Source organism: Protopterus annectens, chromosome 7.part0 (genome assembly GCF_019279795.1).
Source record: "Protopterus annectens isolate FY-2018-M chromosome 7.part0, PAN1.0, whole genome shotgun sequence".
Taxonomy (NCBI): Eukaryota; Metazoa; Chordata; order Ceratodontiformes; family Protopteridae; genus Protopterus; species Protopterus annectens.
Window position 1 is genome coordinate 213,911,205 of NC_056739.1, and position 10,473 is coordinate 213,921,677.

The window sequence follows — 10,473 nt, forward strand, 5'->3', positions numbered from 1 at the left end:
GTAAGAAATCCTTGACTGTCTGCATGGATTTTGCTTTATCCTCCATTTTTTTCGAAACCTCTTCTGCTTTAGTACCAAAGTATCATGCTGCAATGGTGCATCTAATAATTTTGCTTTAACATGATCAGGCAGATTATGTTCCTTTAACAAAGCATGCCTTCTAATAAAGTACAGTTTTGTACCTACCATAAATGTAGATGTTCGAAGATCCACATTGCTGCAGTCCTTACACTTGGGTAGTCTGCTGTCCTCGGTCGGCCCGAATATCAAAGTATAAGGCTGACGTCGGTCAAGGCGCATTAGACTGACATCAGGACGTCAGGGTACAAATGCGCATGACCGACGTCATATCCTCAGTCTTTTCTTGCCCCAGATGTCAGAAGACCCCAAAAGAAAGGTCAAAACCAAAAGACAGCAAACAACCAACCAACCACCCTTGCACTAATAATATGTACAATATATACAATAAACACAATATTTACAACCCAACCCACACAACCGCCTCTAACTACAGAGGGGAAGGAGGGAGGGTAAATTGGACTGCAGCAATGTGGATCTTCGAACATCTACATTTATGGTAGGTACAAAACTGTACTATGTTCTTCATCTCACATTGCTGCAGTCCTTACACTTGGGTAGAATCCCAAAGCAGAGGTAAGGGAGGATGGCAAAACTATAAAGCAGCAGGAGCTGCCAAAATGCCCTGTAAAATAGCAGTGGCAAAACCAGCCCTAGATTTAGAGTAAAGTGGAAGGTGATAATGCTTAGAGAAAGTATGCACTGAACTCCAAGTAGCTGCCTCCAAAATATCCTTAGTTGCCACCCCTTAAAAAGCTGTCAAGTGGCAGTAGCCCTAGTGGAATGAGGCCTAATCCCAGCTGGAATCTCCTTACCATGATGGGAATAACAGAAAGCAATGCAAAACCCAATCCACTTAGAAATAGTTTGTTTTGACACAGGCTTGCCCTGAGAACTCAAAGCAAAAGAAACAAATAACTGCTGAGACTGCCTGAACCCTTTAGTTCTGCTCAAATAATATCGCAACTGCCTGTGTACATCTAAAGTGTGCAAAATCTTTTCCCCTTTATTTTGGGGATTTGCATAAAAAGTAGGCAAATGAATAGTTTGGTTTAAAGCCACACTAGAAACCACTTTAGATTAGTACGCAAAGATACCCTATCCTTATGGAAAATTAAGAAAGGCTCAACTGCCATAAGGGCCTGTAATTCAGAAACCCTTCTTGCAGAGGTAATGGCCAACAAAAAAGCAGTCTTCCATGATAAATATTTCAACTCGGCAGTAGCTGCAGGCTCAAAAGGTTGTAGAGTGAGTTTCTCCAACACAAAATTGAGATCCCAAGCAGGAGTAGGAGCTCTACGTGGGGGTCTTATATTCTTTGCCCCTCTAAGAAATTGCTTGAACAAAGGATGAGAAAACAATGGTGGGTCACAGTCATAGTGAGCAGAAATTGCTGCAGCATGAACCTTAATAGAAGAGAAGGACAAACCTTTGTCCAGTAACTCAGTAAGATATTGAAGAGCCACACTTAAATCAGGCTCAGAAACATCAAATTCCTTTGCTGCACTCCAAAATAAAAATCTCTTCCATTTATCTGCGTACACTTTCCTTGTACTAGGCCTTCTGGCTTCCAAAATAACATTCAAAACTTGCTGTGGAAGTTGAGACCCTTCAGGGTTCAAAACAGAATATGCCAGGCTGTTAGGTGAAGAGAGTGAAGTTTGACATTGAGTAAATGACTGTTCTCCTGAGACAGCAGGTGTGGAATCGAAGGCAAAGGCCATGGAGGCTCCCAAACCAGACTTCTCAGTAATGGGTACCAGTGCTGTCGAGGCCAATCTGGAGCTATTAAAATCATCTTTGGCTTGTCCTGTCTGACCTTTAGGAGTACCTTTGGGAGGAGAGGCAGAGGTGGAAAGGCATACACATGAAGATTGCTCCAATTGAAAGAAAGAGCATCCACTTTCCAGGCTGTGGGATGAAACCTTTTGTGCAAAACTTTGGCAGCTGGTAGTTTAGTGGAGAAGCGAACAGATCTATGTCTGGAGTTCCCCATGACACTGTCAATTTCTGAAATACATGAGGATCCAATTTCCACTCGTGGGGATCCATAATTGTCTGCTCAACACATCTGCTAAGGAGTTCTGTGCTCGGCAGAAACCTTGCCTGAAGATTTAGCTGTAAACTGAGAGCAGTCTCCCACAAAATCATTGCTTGCCTGCATAGAGGATAAGAATGTGTTCCCCCTTGCTTGTTGATGTACCACATGACAGTTGTGTTGTCTGTTAGAATCAACACCTGCCCTGGAAGAAGTAAATCCTTGAAAGCTATTAATGCAAATTGGACTGCTAACATCTCCTTCAAGTTGATATGTAGATGTTGTAGTCTGGCAGGCCACGTGTCTTGTATCCACTTTCCATTTAGATGAGCTGCCCAAGCTTTGTCTGAGGCATCTGTCGTTAGAATCTGACTGCCTCTGGCCGGGTCACAGAGAGTCCCTTGTTTAGGTGACATTCCTGAGCCCACCACAAAAATTCCTTTTGAATGCAAGGTATTATCTGAATGACAGTGTCCATATTCTGGCAGTGCTGTGTCCATACATTTTTGAGATACCATTGTAGCTTCCTCATATGCAGTTTGGCATTGGGAAGCACCAGAATACAAGATGCCATGAACCCCAAGGCTTGAAGGACTGTCCTTGCAGTCAGCCTGGACTGATGAGACAATTGATGGAAGTAAAGGGAAAGATTCTTTTGTTTGTCCGGGGTCAAAAAGGCCATCTGGGATACTGTATTCAGTCTTACACCCAGAAAGCACATGTCCTGAGAGGGTACTAGACTGGACTTTATTTCGTTCACAGAATACCCCAGGCATCTTAGCACTGCTATCACATATTGCAAATGATGAAGAAGTTTGTTCCTTCCTTGAGCCAGAATCAGGCAATCGTCCAAATAAGGATAAATCTGTATTCCTTTTAGCCTGAAGAAAGCTATCACTGGAGCCAGAACTTTCGTGAACACTCCGGGCGCAGTAGATAAGCCAAAGGGCAATGCAGAGAACTGATAATGTGAAGTCCCAGCCCGAAAACGCAGATACTTCCTGCAACTGGGCCTGATAGGAACATGAAGGTAAGCTTCCTTGAGATCCAGAGTCACCATCCAGTGATCTTTGCCCAGCAGAGGTAAAAGCTGTTGTAACGTCAACATTTTGAACTTGGGAATGTCCAGATAAGTGTTGAGGATAGATAAATCCAAAATTGGTCTCCACGTGTTCCCCTTCTTTGGTACTAGGAACAGGCGAGAATAAAATCCTAGGCCCACTTCTGGCAGAGGGACCAGCTGTATGGCCCCTATTTGAAGTAGAGAAATTTGTTTGTGAGCCTCTATTCTTTGTTGAGGAGGAACGTCTGGCATGCCTTTGAAAGGAGGCAAGGTATGGAAATAAAACTTGTAACCTTGGTGTATGATATCCAATACCCATCTGTCTTGGGTAATTAAACTCCAATTTTCCTTGAAAAGTGCCAACCTTCCTCCCAAAGGTGCTGCCAGACGAGAAGGCTCTGGCAGCTGAAAAGGTAGGTCATTGGGCCTGTTTACGAAAGGACTGACCCCTGCCCTCACCCGAAGACTGTGCAGGTGAACTCCCTGTTCTAGGCCTGAAAGAGCCCTGAGCTCTGCCCCTACCACGTCTAGATCTACCCCTAGACTGGGAATCATAAGAAGGATCGTCCACCCCTTGGTAGGCCAATTCCTACTAAACTTCGGAGGCTGAACCTGCAAAAAATCTTTAACAGGCTGCATAGACTTAGCCTTGTCTTCCATTTTCTTTAAGACTGCCTCCACAGGTGACCCAAACAACACATCAGACTGTAAAGGAGCATCTAAAATCCTTGTCTTAACATGGTCAGATAAATTCTGATCCCTCAGCCAGGCGTGCCTGCGAAGAACTGACCCAGTGGCAGCCACCCTAGACGAGGCCTGTACAGCATCAAAACCACATTGCAAAGAATGCTTACCCACCTGTTCAGAAACATGTACCAAATCCTGTAATTCCTTACACTCAATACCTTCCGCCAGAGCATCTACCTTAGACTTCAATTGAGAAAGTAGATAGTTTTGGTATTTCAACATGTGAAACTGGCAATTCAAAGCCCTCATAGCTAATCTGGAAGAAGTATAGACTTACTTTCCCCATCTATCCAAAGCCCTGGCCTCTTTATCTGGAGGAACCGGATTTTTTTACAACAGAAGCCTTGACACCCTTAGGCCCTTGACTAACAGTTTCTGGGTCCGCCCTAGGACTCTTAAAAAGATATTTATGAGCTTCAGGCACCCTGTAATACCTATCTGGTTTAACAGGAGCAGGAGGCAAAGAATCAGGATTAAGAGAAGCCTCTGCAAACACATCTTCCACAACATCCAGAACAGGAGGTATAGCCAAAGGCCTATGCTGGGGTAAAAACAAAAATTCCCTAAGCCTTTTCCTGGAATCAGAGAAGTCCTGACCTTCCCACTTAAAATGTTCCCTCATGGAATGAAGAGTCTCTGAAAAAGAAAAATCCTCTGGAGGAGAAGCAGAAGGAGTAGAATCATCCACATCAGAATCAGAATAAGGAGAATACTCCTGCAAGTCTTCAGCAAGACTCTGAAACATCCGAAGCCTGCTCAAAACTCCCCAACTCTGGTTCCACCCTAGGCCTCTTATCAGGAGGGGGCAAAGAACCTCTAATTAAAGTAATTAAATCTTCTGCCATTTTGAGCATGTGCTTCTTGGGCACAGATCCTGATGAACTAGGAGTGACACCAACAGAAGCTAAACCTGGCCTGCCTCTGGGAGAAGCCTTGGAAACAGAAGGAGAGGGCCTAACCACCCTAGGAAGGGAGGGGAGTACAGTAACCTGAGAAGCCCCTTCAGCCTGACCTGCCTCCTGAGAGGCCACATCCTGCAATAACAAAGTCTCCCCCTGGGACTCCAGAGAAACCTCCGGTGGAACCCCCGGTTCCACCGACACCTCCAAAGAACCGGCGTCCGGTACGGACGACTCTTCCTGCCTGGGCTTAGCTGCTTTGTCTTTGCACTTCTTCGAAGAAGCGGGCATCGGAGCATCCGACGGCATATTATAATTGCACCGCTTCCCGAAGACTAACCTGGCACAATCTAACCTTCGCTTAATAGTGCGCTTATTGAACCTAGCACAAAAGCGACACCCAACAACGTCGTGCTCAGGCCCTAAACAAGGAATACACAAAGTATGATAATCTCTATGCGGTATCTGTTTCCCACAAGAAATACAGTTATTCTCTTTTTCTGACATCCGGTAAACCACTGAGGCAAGAAAAAACTAAAATATTCACCAACGGGATAGTTAGCGAACTTTGACACGGTGTGAAACTCCGAATTGAAAATTTCAGAACGCCGAACGGCACTTGCAACGCTGCTTCTGCATCGGACCATGCGGCAAAAAAGACTGAGGATATGACGTCGGTCATGCGCATTTGTACCCTGACGTCCTGATGTCAGTCTAATGCGCCTTGACCGACGTCAGCCTTATACTTTGATATTCGGGCCGACCGAGGACAGCGGACTACCCAAGTGTAAGGACTGCAGCAATGTGAGATGAAGAACATCAGAACCTGTGACAGCAGCCCTGCACGAGGCCTCCAGTGAATCATAACCACATTGCAAAGTATGCTTTCCCACTTGTTCAGCTGCATGCAATAAATCCTGCAATTCCTTGTTCTCTGAACATTCAGTATTTGTCAACAATTTCTGTTTAAGCAGGGACATTACATATTGCTGATATTTAAGCATATGAAACTGAATTTAAAACCCTTACAGCCAAGGTAGCAGAAATGTATACTCCCCCCCCCCAATCTGTCTACAGCCCTAGAATCCCTATCAGAGGGGACAGGGTTTTTTGCAGTGGAGGCTTTAACCCCTTTGGGACCCTGAAATATAGTTTCTGGATCAGCAGCAGGGTTTTTATATAGGAATTTATGAGAATCCGGAACCCTGTAGTATCTGTCTGGCTTAGCAGGTGCAGGGGGTAAAGAGTCATAGGACAAACCGGACTCTGAGAATACATCTACAAAGGTATTTGCTTCCCACAAGAAATACAATTGTTAACTTTTTCTGACATTGGTCTGGAGCAAGAAAAAAGTTTCCCCAACGGTGTACTTAGCTTTAATGAAGACTTTGGTTCTGAAATTCGGATTTGAAAACCTCAGGAGTCCGCAGACCAGCACTTGCAAACTGATTTTGCTTCGGGCACCATGGGGCAAGAAAGACTGAAGAAAATGGCATCGGCTGCATCTTTTATACCTCTGGTGCTCAGTCAGGGAAGAGGCGACAGCAACAGATGCCGGACCTAGACTTTGAATTCTAGCCGACTGCGGGTAGCCTGCCAGCAGGATAACCCAAGAGTTATGACTGCAACAGTGAAACAATTAACATTTGAGTTTCCAGCGGCCTAGTCGGCTCCACGTGGGAGTCTGAAGCTGTCTGTGGCTCTGAGGTAGCGGGCGTCAGGAGCTGCAAAAACACCTCACTGAGAACCAGTGACAGGCCTAACAGAAGCCTAGTTATTGGTTTTGGACCTTGGATGCTTTTCTTTTTCTTTGTGCTTTTTATAAACTCCGGTCGGCTGTTGCGACGGCATTATATAATTGAATCTTCTGCCAAAGTAATGAAATGTAAAATCGTACAGACACTTAGTGTGTTGGTTAAATCTAGCACAAAACCGACAACTAGCAATGTCGTGGTCCGGGCCTAGGCAAGGAATACAGTAAGAATGAAAATCCTTATGAGGCATTTGATTCCCACAAGAAATACAATTAACTTTTTCTGACTTTGATCTGGAGCACGAAAAAAGTTTCCCCAATGGGGTACTTAGCTTTAATGAAGACTTCGGATCTGAAATTCGAATTTGAAAATCTCAGGAGTCGGCCGACCGGCACTTGCGAACTGCTTCTGCTTCGGGCACTGTGTGGCAAGAAAGACTGAAGAAAATGGCATTGGCTGCATCTTTTATACCCCTGGCGCACTGACGTCAGGGAGGAGGTGACAGCAAAGACGCCGGACATAGACTTGGAACTTGGGCCGACTGCGGGTAGCCTGCCAGCAGGATAATCCAATTGTAATGACTGCAACAGTGAAACATGATTAACATCGGAGAGATTAGGTAATCAGCCAGGCTCCCAGGTTCTGGGTTTGAAGCTGAGGGTGCAGAATCTGGCTCTCCTGTTGCGACAGCAGGGTAGGGGTCTGAGGCAGGTGCCATGGAACCAGCAGAGACACTGTGCAAGAGGGAGTACCAGTGTTGGCGTGGCCAGTCTGGTGTAATCAGTATTGTCCTGTTTGATCTTTATCTTTAGTAGTACTTTGGAGAGGAGGCAGAGGAGGAAAGGCATAAACTGATAGATTTTTCCAGCTGAAGGACAGAGCATCCACTTTCCAAGCTTGTTTGTGGGTAGTCCTTGTGCAGAATTTGTCCAATTGGTAGTTGTGGGGGGAGGCAAATGGGTCTATATATCTGGGCTCCCCCATTTATCAACATGTTGAAAATCTTTGGTTCCAGTTTCCACTCGTGTGGGTCCATAAGATTTCTGCTTAGTTCGTCTACCAGTGTATTTAGTTTTCCTGGCAGGAATTCAGCCTGTAGATGCACTTGATAGCTCAAGGCTGTGTTCCACAGAGCCATGGCTATTCTGCAGAGGGGGTAAGAATGGGTACCAGCCGCTTGTTTATGTACCACATAACAGTGGTGTTGTCTGTCTTTACCATTAATTGTCCTGGAAGAATGTGGTCCTTGAAGTCTGTCAGAGCATTCTGTACAACTAACATTTCTTTTTGATCGATATGCAGGTGCATTTGACTTGAGTTCCATTTGCCCTGAATGCACTTCCCTGCCACGTGAGACCCCCATGCATAGTCTGTGTTTATTCACGCATAGTCTGTTTATTAGGGTTTGGGCGGCAAGGGGTAGAGTGAATGGTAGTCCCTTGCCACCAAAGGAACTCTAACCGTAGGCAAGGTATGATAGGAATCATTGCTTCTAGATCTTGAGAAGTTGACACCATAGGCTTTTTAGATACCATTGTGGTTTCCTCATATGCAGTCTTGCATATGGAATTAATAGAATGCAGGAAGCCATGAACCCCAAGGCTTGCAGAACTTGCCTTGCAGATATAGCATCAGTTTGAAGTAAGTTGTCAAATGAATCTGTTTCTCTGGCACATGGAAAGCCATCTGGGAAGTTGTGTTCAAGCTTGCTCCCAGGAATATAATTTGACAGGGTACCAGATGTGATTTTTCATTTATGGTGTACCCCAAACAAGTTAGCACATTTTGTACAAATGCCAGATTCAAAAGTATATCTAGCCAGGACAATTGTCCAGGTATGGGTATATTTGAATATTTCTTTGCCCGCAAAAAGAAATGAGTAGAACTAGGCACTTTGTGAATACCCTGGGCGCAGTAGTTAAGCCAAAGGGCAGTGCAGAGAACTGATAGTACATGTAGCCTGCTTTGAAGCATAGGTATCTTCTGCAAGATTCCCCGATTGGGATGTGCAGGTAGGCAACCTTTAAATCCAGTGTTGCCAACCAGGCATCTTTGCCTAGCATAGGAAGCAACTGAAGAGTTAGCATCTTGAATTTTGGAACCACAAAAAGGTGTTTAAGATAGAAAGGTCCAGGATAGGATGACATGCGTCTTTTCTAGGTACCAGGAAAAGTCTTGAGTAGAAACCTTGTCCCTTTTCCTCTTCTGGTATTGTTTTTACTACTGTTGTTGCTACTTTTCTGAAAAAAAAATATATCTGCTTTTACTGTATTTGTTTCTTCCTAATTTATTTTGCTTTTGCGTCATCTTAAAAGTACTCAGTTGTATTTATTACTTCTTGGTGCAACTCATTCTAAGCCTTTTAGTTTAAGCACTTGGGCTTCAGGCCAGTTATTTTACATTAAAAGGGTTCATGGTCTGCACTCTTGTGGGAGGAGTGGCTGGACTCTGCCCTTCTGAGCTGGGAATTTCTGGTTAAAGGCTTATAGTGCCTGCATATTTGAACTGCTTCTTACTGAAATTGGTACACCTTGTTTAGACTAGATCCAGGCCTGCTGAATCTAGCTTTGTTTGTATAACTTGAGCACTAATCCAGGCATTCTTCAAAGTATTCAATTGTATTTATTACTGCTTGGTAGTAGCTTGATTAAAGTGTAGCTATCATTCTAAGTCTTTTGGATTAAACACTTGGGCTTCAGACCAGTTGTTTTACATTAGGAAGGTTTGTGGCCTGCACTGTGGTGGCAGGACAGGTGGCTTACATCCTTCTAAGTTGGGAACTGCTGATGGAGGGCTCAGTGTCTGTTATTCTAAAAGTGTATTAGTTCTGGTTTAAGCACTTGGGCTTCAGGCCAGTTATTTTACATTAAGAAGGTTCGTGGTCTGCACTCTTGTGGGAGGAGAGGCTGGACTCTGCCCTTCTGAGCTGGGAATTTCTGGTTAAAGGCTTATAGTGCCTGCATATTTCAACTGTTTCTTACTGAAATTGGTACACCTTGTTTGCTGTAGCATAGACTAGATCCAGGCCTGCTGAATCTAGCTCTGTTTGTATGCGTGTTGTTTGTTTGCTTGTTATTTCCCTGAAATGCTAATACCACCTAAAACGCAGCTTTTCAGCACTTCTGTAGATCCCTAGTGATATCTGCATTGCTTACTGTACTCATTTCCTTGTTTCACTTAAAAGTTACTGTTTGTCGTTTTTGCATTTAAGTTACCTGTAACACATTGCATTTAAGTTACCTGGCACTTGCTCACTAAAGCAATTATATAAGTCAGCACTAAAAAATTAAAAGCACTACACTCAAAGTCCTCTCGAGTACCTTGTTCCCCATTGGCCCTTTTTTTTTTCAATTATAAAGGAATTCCCAATACTATTCTAGCACGTCCAAAGGTCAGTTGTCAATCTTCTCTCCGGTCCAGCTGGTGAATCTGCGAATCTTGAGGCAATGTTACAACTGCCTCATGTACACAGACAACCCTCTCCTCCTCCCAATAAATTCCAACACATGTGACAGATGCATCCATATAGCCAAACTGGAGGCTAAGCTCTCTCAACTCAGTACTGGCGAAACCAGTCAGAAGAAGGAAACCACACTCAGTACAATTCCAGTGTCACATAGACCTACCACGACAGCAGACCAAACACAAACACACAAAAACATACTCGGAGGCTCTAAATAAAAATCTGCCTAAGCAGCAGAGACCTCCAAAGCAGACACCCAAGCAACCGCTACCCCAAAACAAAACACGTGCAACACATAGCTCACAAAGCCAGTATGCCGAACAGTCACAGCCCTTAAGGCTAAACAACACACATGATACACTTGTAATAGGTGACTCATCAGGCACACAGGCGTCCCGCTCACCAGGCTGAACAAGAAGGTCACGGTGAGC